Genomic DNA, 16,558 nt, shown 5'->3' with positions numbered 1-16,558 from the left:
GGTAGGAGAACATAGGATAGAATGGGGTGGGAGAACATAGGATAGGAGGGGATGGGAGAACATAGGATAGGAGGGGGTGGGAGAACATAGGATAGGAGGGAATGGGAGAACATAGGATAGGACGGGGTGGGAGAACATAGGATAGGAGGGGATGGGAGAACATAGGATAGGAGGGGGTGGGAGAACATAGGATAGGAGGGAATGGGAGAACATAGGATAGGACGGGGTGGGAGAACATAGGATAGGGTAGGAGGGGGTGAGGGAAAATAGGATAGGAGGGGGTGGGAGAACATAGGATAGGAGGGGATGGGAGAACATAGGATAGGACGGGGTGGGAGAACATAGGATAAGAGGGGTGGGAGAACATAGGATAGGAGGGGATGGGAGAACATAGGATAAGAGGGGTGGGAGAACATAGGATAGGAGGGGATGGGAGAACATAGGATAGGATAGGAGGGGGTGAGGGAAAATAGGATAGGAGGGGGTGGGAGAACATAGGATAGGAGGGGATGGGAGAACATAGGCTAGGAGGAGGTGGGAGAACTTAATATAGGAGGGGGTGGGAGAACTTAATACAGGAGGGGGTGAGGGAACTTAGGATAGGAGGGGGTGGCAGAACATAGGCTAGGAGGGGGTGGGAGAACACACTCAATAATAATCTAGTTATAGAATTGGTGTGACTTGTAAAATGCAAGGACAAAAATACACTGTAAATAAATCTACCAACCTTCTGCAATTCTTGAAAGGCTTCAATGTTTATCTCCACTTAATCTTCAGACTCACAGTTCAGTCTGAAGCACTCCACCTATTTTGAGTTTTCCATCTTCCTTCTACTCAGATGCTTCCTAAATATAGAAGAACTGCTGGCAGGAATCTCACAGCAAACTGTCCACTCTGTCTTTAAATATAATGGAGATGTTCTTTGCTTTCCACCTGCCAAGTGGCTGATTGCTGGCAGCAGAAACAAGGGACAGATGGCCATCCAGCTCCATCTACACCCTATTGAGATGAACAAGTGACAATCTGCAAAATACTCAAAACTAATTTAAACTGCTTTAACCTCAGCAAACTCAAGAGCCTCTTGGGTTTCTTTAGTGATGTGTAGGCAGATTTTCTGCTTTTTGATGCTCTTGGGTATAAAGGCTCCAGTGTTCTGAAGACTTGGATCGCTGTGTTCTCATACAAGTACAACCCCAAGCACAAAGATCACAGGATCAGAGGATCACAGGAGGTTAGGGGTTGGAGGGGACCTCAGGAGATCTTCCAGTCCAACCCCCCTGCCAGAGCAGGACCAGAGAATCCAGCACAGGGCACACAGGAACACATCCAGATAGGGCTGCAAAGGCTCCACAGAAGGAGACTCCACAACCTCTCTGGGCAGCCTGTTCCAGGGCTCTGGGACCCTCCCAGGGAAGAAGTTCTTCTTCATGTTGAGGTGGAACCTCCTGTGCTGCAGTTTCCATCCAGTGCCCCTTGTCCTATCCCAGGGCACAAGTGAGCAGAGGCTGTCCCTGTCCCTTCCTTCCTGACCCCCAGTCCTCAGCTATTGATAGATATTGATCAGATCCCTCTCAGTCTTCTCCTCTGCAGACTGAACAGCCCCAGGGCTCTCAGCCACTCCTCACCAGGCAGTGCTGCAGTCCCTTCAGCATCCTTGAAGACCTCCCTTGGACTCTCTCCAGCAGATCCCTGTCCCTCTTGAGCTGGGGAGCCCAGAACTGGATGCAATATTCCAGGGGAGGTCTCATCAGGGCAGAGTAGAGGGGGAGGAGAACCTCCCTGGCTCTTCTGGACACACTCCTCTGAATGCAGCCCAGGACCCCATTGGCCTTCTTGGCCACCAGGGCACATTGCTGTCCCATGCAGAACTTGTTGGCCACCAGCACTCCCAGCTCCTTCTCCTTGGGGCTGCTCTCCAGCAGATCCCCTCCCAACCTGTCCTGCTGCAGTTGATTCTTCCTTCCCAGCTGCAGGGCTCTGCTCTCATCCTTGCTGACCCTCATTAGGTTTCTCTCTGCCCAGCTCTCAGCCTGTCCAAGTCTCTGAATGGCCTCACAGACTTCAGGTGTCTCAGCCAAGCCTCCCAGGTTGTTATCATCAGCAACCTTGCTGAGCAGACTCTGTGGCTCGTCCCAGAGATACAAGTGCAAAATCTTCAAAGGCATTCTGGTTATTGCCATGCCAGTGGCATTGAGCACCCTGCACTCTTTGAGAACTCAGCTATCCAAGGGTTCTTCACCCACCAAACACATCTTTTTAAGACAGAATGAACCAAACCCTCAAAGCTGTTGAGACTTTGTTCTAGGCACCTTAGTGAAAGAGATGGAAGCAAAAGACCAAGGGATGATTGAAAAAAGAAAAAAAGCAAACTCCAAGAATATTGTGGCTGTGTTGTGGGTATGTTGTGCCTCTTTCATGGCTATATTGTAGCTGTGTTATGGATATGTTGTGGCTCTATCATGGCTATATTGTAGCTGTGTTGTGGGTCTGTTGTGGCTCTTTCATGGCTATATTGTGGCTGTGTTATGGATATGTTGTGGCTCTTTCAAGGCTATATTGTGGCTGTGTTATGGATATGTTGTGGCTCTATCATGGCTATATTGTGGCTGTGTTGTGGATATGTTGTGGCTCTTTCATGGCTGCATTGTGGCTGTGTTGTGGGTATGTTGTGGCTCTTTCATGGCTCTATTGTGGCTGTGTTATGGATATGTTGTGGCTCTATCATGGCTATATTGTGGCTGTGTTATGGATATGTTGTGGCTCTATCATGGCTCTATTGTGGCTGTGTTATGGATATGTTGTGGCTCTATCATGGCTATATTGTGGCTGTGTTATGGATATGTTGTGGCTCTATCATGGCTATATTGTGGCTGTGTTATGGATATGTTGTGGCTCTATCATGGCTATATTGTGGCTGTGTTGTGGGTCTGTTGTGGCTCTTTCATGGCTATATTGTGGCTGTGTTATGGATATGTTGTGGCTCTTTCAAGGCTATATTGTGGCTGTGTTATGGATATGTTGTGGCTCTATCATGGCTATATTGTAGCTGTGTTATGGATATGTTGTGGCTCTATCATGGCTATATTGTGGCTGTGTTGTGGGTCTGTTGTGGCTCTTTCATGGCTATATTGTGGCTGTGTTATGGATATGTTGTGGCTCTTTCAAGGCTATATTGTGGCTGTGTTATGGATATGTTGTGGGTCTTTCATGGCTATATTGTGGCTGTGTTATGGATATGTTGTGGCTCTATCATGGCTATATTGTGGCTGTGTTATGGATATGTTGTGGGTCTTTCATGGCTATATTGTAGCTGTGTTATGGATATGTTGTGGCTCTATCATGGCTATATTGTGGCTGTGTTATGGATATGTTGTGGGTCTTTCATGGCTATATTGTAGCTGTGTTATGGATATGTTGTGGCTCTATCATGGCTATATTGTAGCTGTGTTGTGGGTCTGTTGTGGCTCTTTCATGGCTATATTGTGGCTGTGTTATGGATATGTTGTGGCTCTATCATGGCTATATTGTGGCTGTGTTATGGATATGTTGTGGCTCTATCATGGCTATATTGTGGCTGTGTTGTGGATATGTTGTGGCTCTTTCATGGCTGCATTGTGGCTGTGTTGTGGGTATGTTGTGGGTCTTTCATGGCTATATTGTGGCTGTATTACGGATATGGATCAAACTTGAGCTCAGAATGACTTCAATGCAGTTGTGAGGCATTGGAAAAAGGCTGCCCAGGGAAGTGGTGGAGTCACCATCCCCAGAGGTGTTCAAAAGATGTATGGATATGGCACTTGGGGATGTGTATCTAATGGTCATAGAGGTGTTGGGTAGAAGGTTGGACTTGGTAACCTTAAAGGTCTTTTCCAACCTTAATGATTCTATGATTCTATGAATTTTTTACTCCACTCTTGAGCTGATGCAGTGGCCCTAGAAAATGCCTGGGATTAGATCATTTGGTTGGGTTTGGGTTTGCTTTTTGCTTTCCTTATTATTCTTTCCTTACTCTGTTGCATTGCAATTTTTTCCCCCCCAGTATTATTTTCATCCAAATGAGACTGAAGCTACTTGAGGCAAAAGCATCTTCTACCTTCAGCAGGGTTTTGTTGTTGTTGTTGTTGTTTTTTCTGTACATCCTTTCAGGCTATGGTTCCACAGTTATTAATATTAGTTTTCTACATGCTGGATTGCCCAGCAGGATCTGAATCAGATGGAGAGATACAACTTCATTTATGTTTAATTAGCCAAGGCACATCATAAAGATTTCCTGCTGACATTATGCTTTCAAACTAACGTGTTTACATAAGAGAATATGGAACACACACACAAAAAAAGTATGCTGGGTTTCATTTCATTTGGTGTTTTGCTTTTTTTTTTTTTTTTAACCATTTTCTACATCACCAGACCAGAATTAGCAAAGAAAACCTCCCCTAGCTCTGCTCTGGTGACCACAGCACTCTCATTTTTTGGCATTAGAACCCCTAACTTTGGATTCATGGCAGTTTGGGGCACCACACTCAACACAATTCCTTTGCCTTGCTGGTAGGAAGAGCAGAGGTCGTCTTGGTTGGGTAGTGCAGAACAAGCTGAAGTGTTCATTTGTTCCAGCTTTGCCTGAAACTAATTTTGGAAACTTCTGATGAAAATTGAATCCTTACTGTTTCATCAGGCATGGGGAGTGGAGGAAAACAAAAGGTTTCCTGAAGGGCATCAAATTAAACTCCCTTATGTTAGGGGACTGTATGGTAGCTCAAATCTGAGAGCACCTTAAGAAAGCTCTTGACAGGGTCTCTTAAAGCAGCTGATGCCTTAAATTGGGAAGGACATGTATGCTTACTGTGACATGGAGTCCTGCATGCCCCCATCAGGAGCCTATCTTCTGCTATGCTGTGAAAACAGGAAAGTGGATGGAAAACAGAGGAGAAGGCACACAAACAAAATCCTGAAGTGTGTCAGGTTACAGCCATCCCTGGAGGGAGTGGGCTGAGAAGAACCTAGCCCTCAGGTGGACAAAGAAACCTGACCCAGGTGGGCAGAGAGACTTGGTTCCCCTCCCAGGGTGAGAGGTCCCTGGGTCAAAGTCTATTCCACTCCCCCTTCCTGTCCACAAAGCCTGTTTAAGGGAAGCCATTCCCTGTGCTCTTCCTCTTGCTCCTGCCCCTCACCTACCCAACAGGCCCTTTGCTGTTCCTGGTGTTGCACAACCACGTGGTGGGGCCTGCTCCATGCTGCATCCAGACTCCTAAGGACTGCATCTAAAGAGAATCCACATTTGCATCAAGAGAATCCTATGCCAGCTGGGCCTGGGTTTGTATATTTTTATCTTTACCCTTTTTCCTTATATCTTTGTAACTTCCCTTTTACTCTGATGCCATCTATATTTTGTGAAATTTACCTTTTTACTCCCAAATAAATTCTAGACTGTGTTTTTTTTTTTTTTTCATGAGTTTACCTCTCTTATCTCCTTCCTAATTTCCCTTTCCCCTACCAGGAATAAAGGGAGAGGGAAGGCAATCTAAATCTGCTCCATTTGGGCTGTAGGACTCTGGGAAAGCTTAAACCACAGCACAAAGTTATTCTCCCTGGAGAGTGACTGAAACCTATTTAAGATGTAGAACCAGAATCAAAAGTTTGGAGGAAAAAGAGCAAAAGAAATTTCAAACCTCTACATCAGAAATGATTCTGCTTGGACCCATTAGAGATCTGATGCAGACTAGATGCAACTCTGCATATCTAGAATTGCTTTTAAATGGAAATGAATAGCAAAGGATATATGAGGAGGGAAAGAGAGAGAGGACAAATAAGCTTCCAGAAGCATTGATCTCCACTTACTGCAGGCAAAGACCAGCTTAAACTATTTCATCTTATTGCCTTCCTACCCATGGCCTCCAAAATTCAAGGGCTTTACTGTTTGAAACAACCTGGCCCAGCACCCTGCCAAGCTGAGTCTTCAAACTGTCCAATGGAGGGGAAGCCACTGCAGCCCCTGGGAGATGATTCCAGTTTCTAATTGTTCTCATGGGGAAATATTTTCTTCTGGAGTGCACCTGGAATCTCCCCAGCAGTCACCTGTCCCCATCTCCCCTTGGCTTTTCCAGGGGACTCCTTGGAAAAAGGGAGTCTCCATCCTCCTGGTAGACAAACTTTATATCCTTGTCCATCGTGATAAGGTCTCCCCTAACCCTTCTCTTCTCCAGGATGAACACCCCCAGCTCTCTCAGCCTCTCTTCACATGGCTGCCAGCCCCTCTGGTCACTCTCCAGGCCCTTCTCAGGACACTTTCCAGCCTGTCTGATGGGATTTAAAGTGGCTGAGGTGCTCCAAGTGTGGCCTGAGCAGCACTGAGTAGAGTGGGACAATGGCCTTTTTACCTCTGGTGATGATGTCCTGCTGGCTTTCTTTGCCACCACAGCACACTGATCCATCATGTTTGTCTTGTTGTTCACCAAGACCCCCCTCAGGTCCTGTGTTTACAGTGCTGCTCTCCAACTGGGTGGATCCCAGTCTGAGCTGGGAATCACAGAACATTAGAGGCTGGAAGGGACCTCCAGAGATCATCAGGTCCAACCCCCCTGCCAGAGCAGGAGCACCCAGGGGAGTCTGCACAGGAATGCATCCAGGTGGGCTTGGAAAGTCTCTAGAGAAGGAGACTCCACAACCTCTCTGGGCAGCCTGCTCCAGGGCTCTGGCACCCTCACACCAAAGAACTTTCTCCTCCTGTTGAGCTGAAACCTTCTCTGGTCAAGTTTGTCTCCACTGTTCCTTGGCTTCTTGCTGTGCACCACCCACAAGAGCCTGGCCCCCTCCCCTTGTCCCCCAGCCCTCATCTATTGATAGACATTGATCAGATCCCTCTCAGCCTTCTCTTCTCCAGACTAAACAGCCCCAGGGCTCTCAGTCACTCCTGGGTTGAGTATTCCCAGGTGCCAGATCCTATACTTGCCCCCACTGTACTTCATAAGATTCTTGTTAGCCCACTCCTGCAGCCTGTCCAGGGCTTCTTGGAGGGTGGCTTTCCTTTCTGGAGTGGCAATCTGCCCACTTATTTTGGTGTCATCTGCAAACTTCATTAGAGTAGTCTTGATCCCAACATCCAGATGACTTATGAAGACATTGCACTTATTTGTTGGAGGTTTTGATTGATTTAGTTACTGTCTTTTAACTATGTAAGCCCAGAATTATTTAACTATTTTAACTATTAAAAAATCAGAACATTCTTGTGCAGATTCAAGATCAGCATCAGTTTCATCTCAGTGCACATCAGGATCAGTTTCATCAAACCTTGAATTCAACAAGACCAAGTGCAAGGTCCTGCAGCTGGATGGAGGCAATCCCAAGCAGAAATCCAGGCTGGGCAGGGACTGGCTGGAGAGCAGCCCTGAAGAAAAGGCCTTGGGAGTGCTGGTGAAGGAGAAGCTCAACAGGAGCCAGCAGTGAGCACTTGCAGCCCAGAGAGCCAAGCAGAGCCTGGGCTGCAGCAAGAGAAGTGTGGCCAGCAGGGCCAGGGAGGGGATTCTCCCCCTCTGCTCCACTCTGCTGAGACCCACCTAGAGCTCTGTGTCCAGTTCTGGAGCCTCTGTTACATGGCAATGGGGTTGGAACTGGATGCTCCTTGTGGTCCCTTCCAACCCTGACTAATTCTATGATTCTGTGATTCTGACCCCTATGAGAGAGGCTTCTCCTTTATGACTTCTATTTCATCCTAAGGACTTCCTCTATATAGAATCATAGAATCATACAATCAAGAAGGTTGGAAGAGACCTCAAAGATCATCGAGTCCAACCTGTCACCCTACACCTCATGCCTATCTAAACCATGGCACCAAGTGCCACGTCCAGTCCCATCTTGAACACCTCCAGGGATGGTGACTCCACCACCTCCCCAGGCAGCACATTCCAATGGCCAACCACTCTCTCTGGGAAGAACTTTCTCCTCATCTCCAGCCTAAACCTCCCCTGGCACAGCTTGAGACTGTGTCCTCTTGTTCTGGTGCTGGCTGCCTGGGAGAAGAGACCAAACCCCCTCCTGGCTACAACCTCCCTTCAGGTAGTTGTAGACAGCAATGAGGTCTCCCCTGAGCCTCCTCTTCTCCAGGCTAAACAGTCCCAGCTCCCTCAGACTCTCCTCATAGGGCTTGTGCTCAAGGCCTCTCCCCAGCCTCATTGCCCTTCTCTGGACATGCTCCAGCAATTCAACATCTTTCCTAAACTGAGGGGCCCAGAACTGGACACAGTCCTCAAGGTGTGGCCTAAGCAGTGCTGTGTACAGGGATACAATGACCTCCCTGCTCCTGCTGGCCACACTATGCCTGATGCAGGCCAGGATGCCATTGGCTCTCTTGGCCACCTGGGCACACTGCTGGCTCATGTTCAGGTGGCTGTCAACCAGTACCCCCAGGTCCCTTTCCACCTGGCTGCTCTCCAGCCACTCTGACCCCAGCCTGTATCTCTGCATGGGGTTGTTGTGGCCGAAGTGCAGCACCCAGCACTTGGATTTGTTGAATGCCATCCTGTTGGACTCTGCCCATCTGTCCAGCCTGTCAAGGTCCCTCTGCAGAGCCCTTCTACCTTCTAACAGATCAACACCTGCTCCCAGCTTGGTGTCATCTGCAAATTTACTGATGATGGACTCAATCCCCTCATCCAGATCATCAATAAAGATATTGAAGAGGATGGGGCCCAGCACTGATCCCTGGGGGACACCACTAGTGACAGGCTGCCAGCTGGATGTGGCATCCATTCACCACCACTCTCTGGGCTCCTGCCTTCCAGCCAGTTCCTAACCCAGCGCAGAGTGCTGCTGTCCAAGCCACAGGCTGACAGCTTGGCCAGGAGTTTGCTGTGGGGGACAGTGTCAAAGGCCTTGCTGAAGTCCAGGTAGACTACATCCACAGCCTTTCCCACGTCCACCAGGCGGGTCATCTGATCATAGAAGGAGATCAGGTTGGTGAGGCAGGACCTGCCCTTCCTAAATCCATGTTGGCTGGGCCTGATTCCTTGGCCATCCTTCAGGTGCGCAGTGATTGCCCCCAAGACAATCTGCTCCATGATTTTCCCTGGCACTGAGGTCAGGCTGACAGGCCTGTAGTTCCCAGGTTCTTCTGTCCGTCCCTTCTTGTGGATGGGCGTCACATTGGCCAGTTTCCAGTCTTCTGGGACCTCTCCAGTGAGCCAGGACTGGTGGAAAATGATGGAGAGAGGCTTGGCCAGCTCATCTGCCAGCTCTTTCAGCACCCTAGGATGAATCCCATCAGGTCCCATGGACTTGTGAATATCCAAGTGACTCAACAAGTCTCGAACTAATTCCACATGGATTTCAGGAGTACAGCACTGCTCCTTGGCCCCATCAACCAGCTCAGGAGGCCAGTTATCCTGAAGTCCTCCTGCCTTACTGTTGAAAATGGAGGCAAAGAAGGTATTTAGAATCTCAGCCTTCTCCTCATCCTTAGTTACAATGTTACCCTCCACGTCCAACAAAGAGTGGAGGCTCCTCTTACCCCTCTTTTTAGCATTAATATATTTATAAAGATGCTTTTTGTTGTCCTTCACGGAAGCGGCCAGTTTAATTTCTAACTGTGCTTTTGCCTCTCTAATTTTTCTTCTACATGATCTAGCAACATCCTTAAACATATCACTAGTTTCCTCCCCCCCTTTCCAAAGGCAATAAACCCTCTTTTTTTTCCCTTAAATCCTTCAGGAGCTCCTTGCTCATCCAGGCTGGTCGTCTTCCCCGCCGGCTCGTCTTACGGCATGTGGGAACTGCCAGTTCCTGTGCCTTTAGGAGCTCCTGTTTGAAGTAGGTCCAACCATCCTGGACCCCTTTCTTCTTAAGGGCTGTTACCCAGGGAACTTTCCGAATAAGTTGCCTGAACAACCTGAAGTTTGCCCTCTGGAAGTCCAAAGTGAGGGTTCTGTTACTGCTGTTGTATGATAGTATTCTACTATTTTTAACATGCCAACTGCCTGGGTGTACATTCACACTGAATTCTCTGAGTACTTCAGCTGCAATGGGACAATATTTTATAGTCCTTCAGTATTGAAATCTCCCTTTGAAGTTCATAACATTAAAGATTAGAGACAGGTTATCAAACACTGCTCAGAGAAATGCTTTAGATAGACAGATGGGGACAGGTAGGAAAAAGCTTTTTAGTGCAATAATTCTGACAAAGAAAGAAATAGCAAAATAGTTGCTGCCTTCAGTTTGTGCTCATCCAAGCATTAAGAAAAAAGAAGGGCAAATAAAATTGAGGAAACCTGAAGTCCTTCAACTGTGTCAAGTTAAATGGTTACATTTGTGATTCTGTAAATGCTGACTGGGAAAAAAATGAAAGTAGTTAAATATTAAATCATAGAATCACAGAATTGTCAGGGTTGGAAGGGACCTCAAGGAGCATCCAGTTCCAACCCCCCTGCCATGGGCAGGGACACCTCACACTACAGCAGGTTGCTCACAGCCACATCCAGCCTGGCTGCAAAAACCTCCAGGCATGAGGCTTCCACCACCTCCCTGGGCAACCTCTGCCAGTCTCTCACCACCCTCATGGGGAACAACTTCTTCCTAACATCCAATCTGAATCTCCCCATTTCTAATTATGCTCCCTCCCCCCCAGTCCTATCACTCCTTGGCACCATCAGAAGTCCCTCCCCAGCTTTCTTGGAGCCCCCTTCAGATGCTGCAAGGTCACAAGAAGGTCTCCTGGGAGCCTTCTCCTCTCCAGACTGCACAACCCCAACTCTCTGTCTCCATAGGAGCTCCAGCCCTCTGCTCATGAAATTGCTCAAATCTTGTTTTAAAACCTTTGAATTGGCTTGTTGTGCTTCCTAATCAGAAAGAAACTTCCCTTCAGTGGTGGGTTGGTTTCTTTGTTTGTTTGTGGGGTTTTTTGTTGTTGTCGTTGTTGTTTTTCTCATTCTCCTTGATGCAAAAAAAAAACTTATTTTAGGTTGAAATAGAAGTTTCCTTTCCAATATTGTCTAATCCCAAGGTCAACAGCTTCATTATAACTGCAGTCAAAGCACAAATGCTCACGATACACATCACTTCAGGACAGGCGGGGGCTGTATGGGTCCTCTGGTAAGAGCTGTGATGAGTTAATTGATGATTTGCAAGGCAATGATTCATGCGAAGCTTGGGTTGCACTTAGAACAGTACTGTAAGAGGTGACTTTAGTATTGCTTCTCAACAGTGGCTGAACGCCGTGGCTGGCGTTGTAAGGAAGCCAAATCAGAGCAATTCACAGGTGTGAATTGTTGTTTGATGGGATAAGCCTCTCGCTGTGCAAGCCTTTTCGTGGCTGCAGGGTGCTTTCCTGCTGCATTCCTGCTTCTGAACGAGGCAGGCTCACTTCAATGTGGGATTTTACAGGAGTTAATTCTTTGCACACTTGCTTGTTTTATAAAGTAGCTGAGCAGTGATTCTCTTCAGAAAGCCTGCATTTCTGCCAGCTTCATGGCACCTTCACCGAATCACAGCATCAGAGTACATTAGAGGTTGGAAGGGACCTCCAGAGATCATCTAAACCCCCTGCCAGAGCAGCATCACCCAGGGAAGTCTGCACAGGAATGCATCCAGGTGGGGTTGGAAAGCCTCCAGAGAAGGAGACTCCACAACCTCTCTGGGCAGCCTGCTCCAGGGCTCTGGCACCCTCACACCAAAGAAGTTTCTCCTCATCTTGAGCTGAAACCTTCTCTGTTCCAGTTTGTCTCCACTGTTCCTTGGCTTATTGCTGTGCACCACCCACAAGATCCTGGCCCCCTCCACTTGCCCCCCAGCCCTCAGCTCTTGAGAGACATTGATCAGATCCCTCTCAGCCTTCTCTTCTCCACACTAAACAGCCCCAGGGCTCTCAGGCTCTCTTCCCAGGGGAGATGCTCAAGTCCCCTAAGCATCCTCCTGCCTCTCCCTTGGACTCTCTCCAGCAGGTCTCTGTCTCTCTTGACCTGGGGAGCCCAGAACTGGACACAGGATTGCAGCTGTGGTCTCAGCAGGGCAGAGCAGAGGGGGAGCAGAACCTCCCTAGCCCTGCTGGCCACACTTTGCTTGCCACCCCCCAGGATGCTACTGGTTCTCTTGGCCACCAGGGCCACATTGCTGTCCCATGCAGAACTTGCTGTCCACCAGCACTCCAAGGTCTTTCTCTGTGGAGCTGCTTTCTAGCAGGGCAGCCTCTAACCTGTCCTGGTGCCTCCCCAGATGCAGAGCCCTGACCTTGTACTTATTGAACTTCATGAGGTTTGCCTGCACTCAGCTCTCAGCCTGTCCAGCTCTGGTTGGATGACAGCTCAGCCTTGCACAACTCCAACCTGCTTTGTGTATTTCCCTTCAGCTTCTTGGTACCTTGCATAACTCCAGCCTGGTTTGTGTGTTTCTCTTCAGCCAGGTCTGATTCACTCAAAAGCCATTTCTATACTACCTTGTAGGAGCATCAATTTGACTCCTTACCTGCAAGCCCCTAGCCTGTTCTCTGGCTTAGAGAGGAGGTTATAGTAACATGGAAGTTGGTCTCTTCTCCCTGGTGTCAGGTGATGGAAAGAGAGTTACTAGATGATCTTGGAAGTCTTTTCCAACCTGGTTAATTCTGTGATTCTGTGAAAACAGCCTGAAACTGTGTCAGATGAGGTTCAGGCTGGATATTAAAGAAACTTTCTTTGCTGCAATGGTGGTCAGGAATTGGAACAGGCTGCCCATGGATGTGGTCCATCTCTGGAGGTGTTCCAGAATCTCTTGGCCATGGCATTTTGGGATGTGGTTTAATGGCCATGTTGGCCTTAGGCTGATGGTTGGACTCAAGATCTTGCAGCTCCTTGCAACTGAATCAATTCTATGATTGTGTTGTAGGTTAAGGATTCACTGATATACCACAGAGACTCCACAACCCCCCTGGGCAGCCTCTTCCAAGCCTTTGTCACATTCACAGGGGAAAAAAGTCTTCCTCCTGTTTCCATGGAACTTCCTCTGCCTCAACTTCCACCACTGCCCCTTGTGCTGGCATTGGGCATCACCCAGCAGAGCCTGGCTCCAGCCTCTGGGCACTCCCCCTGCACATCTTCATCACCAGCAATTGAGGTCACCCTCAGGCTCCTCCTCTCCAAGCTCCAGAGCCCTCAGCTCCCTCAGGCTCTCCTCCTAAGGAAGATCTTCCACTCCCTTCAGCAGCTTTGTGGCTCTGTGCTGGACTCTCTCAAGCAGTTCCCTGAGGTCCTTGACCTGAGAGGCCCAGAACTGGACACAGTATTCCAGAGGTGGCCTCAGCAGGGCAGAGTAGAGGGGGAGGAGAACCTCTCTCCACCTACTCACCACAGCCCTTCTAATCCCCCCCAGGATGCCATTGGCCTTCTTGGCCACCAGAGCACATTGCTGGCTCATGGGCAACCTCCCATCCACCAGCACCCCCAGGGCCTTTTCCCCTTCCCTGCTCTCCAGCAGCTCAGTCCCCAACCTCTCCTGCTCCATGAGGTTGTTCTTTCCCAGCTGCAAGCCTCTCCCCTTGCCCTTGTTGAATTTCCTTCCATTTCTCCCTGCCCAGCTCTCAGCCTGTCTCAGTCAGGCTGAATGGCAGCACAACCCTCCTGTGGCAGCCACTCCACCCAGTTTGGTGCCAGCTGCAAACTTGCTGGCAGTGCCCTCTGTGCCCTCACCCAGGTCATTGATGAATAGATTGAACAGCTCTGGTCCCAGTCCTGACCCCTGAGGGACTCCACGAGACACAGGCCTCCAGCTGGACTCCATCCCATTGACCACAACTCTGACTTCTTTCCCTTAATGCTTTCTTTCCCTTCAGGCCTTTTGTTTACTTCTGTAGATATGATTTCTATTTAACTTCCAATTCTTTTCAAGTGTCTTTATTTACTCCTTTGGGGTAAATTCTACATTCTATCCTGACTTGGAAAGGCTCAACCCAGAACAGGTTGTACTGCATTGGGTTCTTTAATCAGAATTGCATAAGCAAAGCAGAGAGTGTAGCCAAGCCTATAGACTTCTGAGTCATGAATGGGCTGCAGTTATCTATGGGCTCTGACAGCTCTGAAATGAAATATTTTAATGTTGGCTTTGGTATTGTCTTTCCAAACTCCAGTTGAGCTCATCTGGAAAGACACTGAAGAAGTCCTGAGGTCTAAAAGGCTTGGGGCCATAGAAATGACCATGGGACTCAAGGATCTGAAAGTTTGTTGTTTTTTTTTTTTTTTTCCAACCAAAAATAATATGATGGAAAAAAATAAAACCAAACCAACTTCTTGCAGCTTTGGATCTCCATCAAGAGATTATATCTGAATTCTACACAAGAATTTAATTATTAAATTCTCTAATTAAAACTTGTCCATATATTTCCCCCCACCCCCCAACTCTTTCTGTACTGAATTTAGTTGAGGAATGGCAGCTCCAGGTGTAGAAATCAGCTCAACTTACATCTCTTTTCCCATGTCTTTTTTGCATCTTATTATTCTGTTAGAGAGTTGCTCAGAATGATGGCATCATAAGAAAAAATGGAAAACATCAACCCAGTTGATTCTGGTTTTCCAGCTACTACAATCTAGATGGCAGTTATTCAGTTATCACAAAAAGAAATGTTTTATTTTATATCTTTTTGCCTTCCTTATTGATACAGGTCTGAGCACTTCTAGAGGTTACATTTCATAGGATCATAGAATGGTAGGAGTTGGGAGGCATCTCCAGAGATCATCCAGTCCAACTCCCCTGTCAGAGCGGGATCACCCAGGGCAAGGCACACAGGAATGCATCCTGGTGGGTTCTGAAAGTCTGCAGAGAAGGAGGCTCCACAACCTCTCTGGGCAGCCTGCTCCAGGGTTCCAGCACCCTCACAGCAAAGAAGTTTTTCCTCATGTTGAAGTGCGACTTCCTGTGTCCAGTTTGTGTCCATTGCCCCTTGTCCTATCACAGGGCAATGCTGACAAGAGCCTGGCCCCTTCTTCTTGACACCCACCTTGTAGATATTTGTAGACATTAAGAAGATTCCCTCTCAGTCTTCTCCAGACTAAACAGCCCCAGGTCTCTCAGCCTTTCTTCATCAGACAGATGTCCAAGTCCCTTCATCATCCTCACAGCCTCCACTGGACACTTTCTATACATCCCTGTCCCTCGTGAAGTGGGGAGCCCAGGACTGGACACAATGTTCACTAGGACAGTGACAGAAACTCCCTTGACCTGCTGGCTGCAATATTCATAACACCCCCTTCAGTTCCATGGGATCCGGGGCCCCATCCTATTCAATGTCTTTACTAATGATCTGGATGAGGGGACTGAGTCAGTCAGCAGTAAATTTGCAGATGACACCAAGCTGGGAGCAGGTGTTGATCTGTTAGAGGGTAGGAGGCTCTGCAGAGGAACCTGGACAGGCTGGACAGATGGACAGAGTCCAAGGGCAGGAGATCTAACAAGTCCAAGTGCTGGGTTCTGCACTTGGCCACAACAACCCCAGGCAGTGCTACAGGCTGGGGACAGAGTGGCTGGAGAGCAGCCAGGCAGAGAGGGACCTGGGGGTGCTGGGGGACAGCAGCTGAAGAGGAGCCAGCAGTGTGGCCAAGAAGGCCAATGGCATCCTGGCCTGCATCAGCAAGAGTGTGGCCAGCAGGAGCAGGGAAGTCATTCTGCCCTGTGCTCAGCACTGCTTAGGCCACACCTTGAGTGCTGTGTCCAGTTGTGGGCTCCTGAGTTTCAGCAAGATGTTGAGATGCTGGCAGGTGTCCAGAGAAGGGCAGCAAGGCTGGGGAGAGGCCTTGAGCACAAGCCCTGTGAGGAGAGGCTGAGGGAGCTGGGGGTGTTTAGCCTGGAGAAGAGGAGGCTCAGGGCAGACCTCATTGCTCTCTACAACTGCCTGAAGGGAGGTTGTAGCCAAGTGGGGGTTGGGCTCTTCTCCAGGCAAGCAGCACCAGAACAAGAGGACACAGTCTCAGGCTGTGCCAGGGGAGGTTTAGGCTGGAGATGAGGAGAAAGTTCTTCCCAGAGAGAGTTGTTAGAGGTTGGAATGTGCTGCCCAGGGAGGTGGTGGAGTCCCCATCCCCAGAGGTGTTCAAGAGGGGATTGGACGTGGCACTTGGTGCCATGGTTTAGTAGCCATGAGGTCTTGGGTGACAGGTTGGACTTTGATGATCCTTGAGGTCTTTTCCAACCTTATTGATTCTATGATTTTGTGCAATACAGCCTGCATAACAAAGCCACTGCCAGCAAGCAAAGCTGTCCTGCACTTCATTATCATCACATTACATTACCAACGTTGCACTGCCTAATTTTAAACCTCACTCTCAATTTTTACTCTCATTTCCTCATCCTGCTCAAATCCCCGTGCACTCTGGAAGATGAGCTGGAGGCTGGTGCCAAATGCAGTCACAAAGAAGTGAAAAAAGGGAGAGAGAGAGCAGTTTTATCTTCCATGAAGATTCCTTTCCCCATATTTGATAATGACTTTTATCTCCATCGTAATACATTAGCTCCTCGGACCGGCCGGGGTCTGTTGGCAAGTGGTTAATAGCTGGCTATAGGACATGAGATGCAGGAAATATGCTGGCTGTGATTTCCCTCTCTCTGTAAAGGCTGCAAA

The sequence above is a fragment of the Indicator indicator genome, chromosome 4 (genome assembly GCF_027791375.1).
Source record: "Indicator indicator isolate 239-I01 chromosome 4, UM_Iind_1.1, whole genome shotgun sequence".
NCBI classification, from domain to species: domain Eukaryota; kingdom Metazoa; phylum Chordata; class Aves; order Piciformes; family Indicatoridae; genus Indicator; species Indicator indicator.
The sequence above is the reverse complement of the archived record's forward strand: the minus strand, read 5'-3'. Positions refer to the sequence as shown.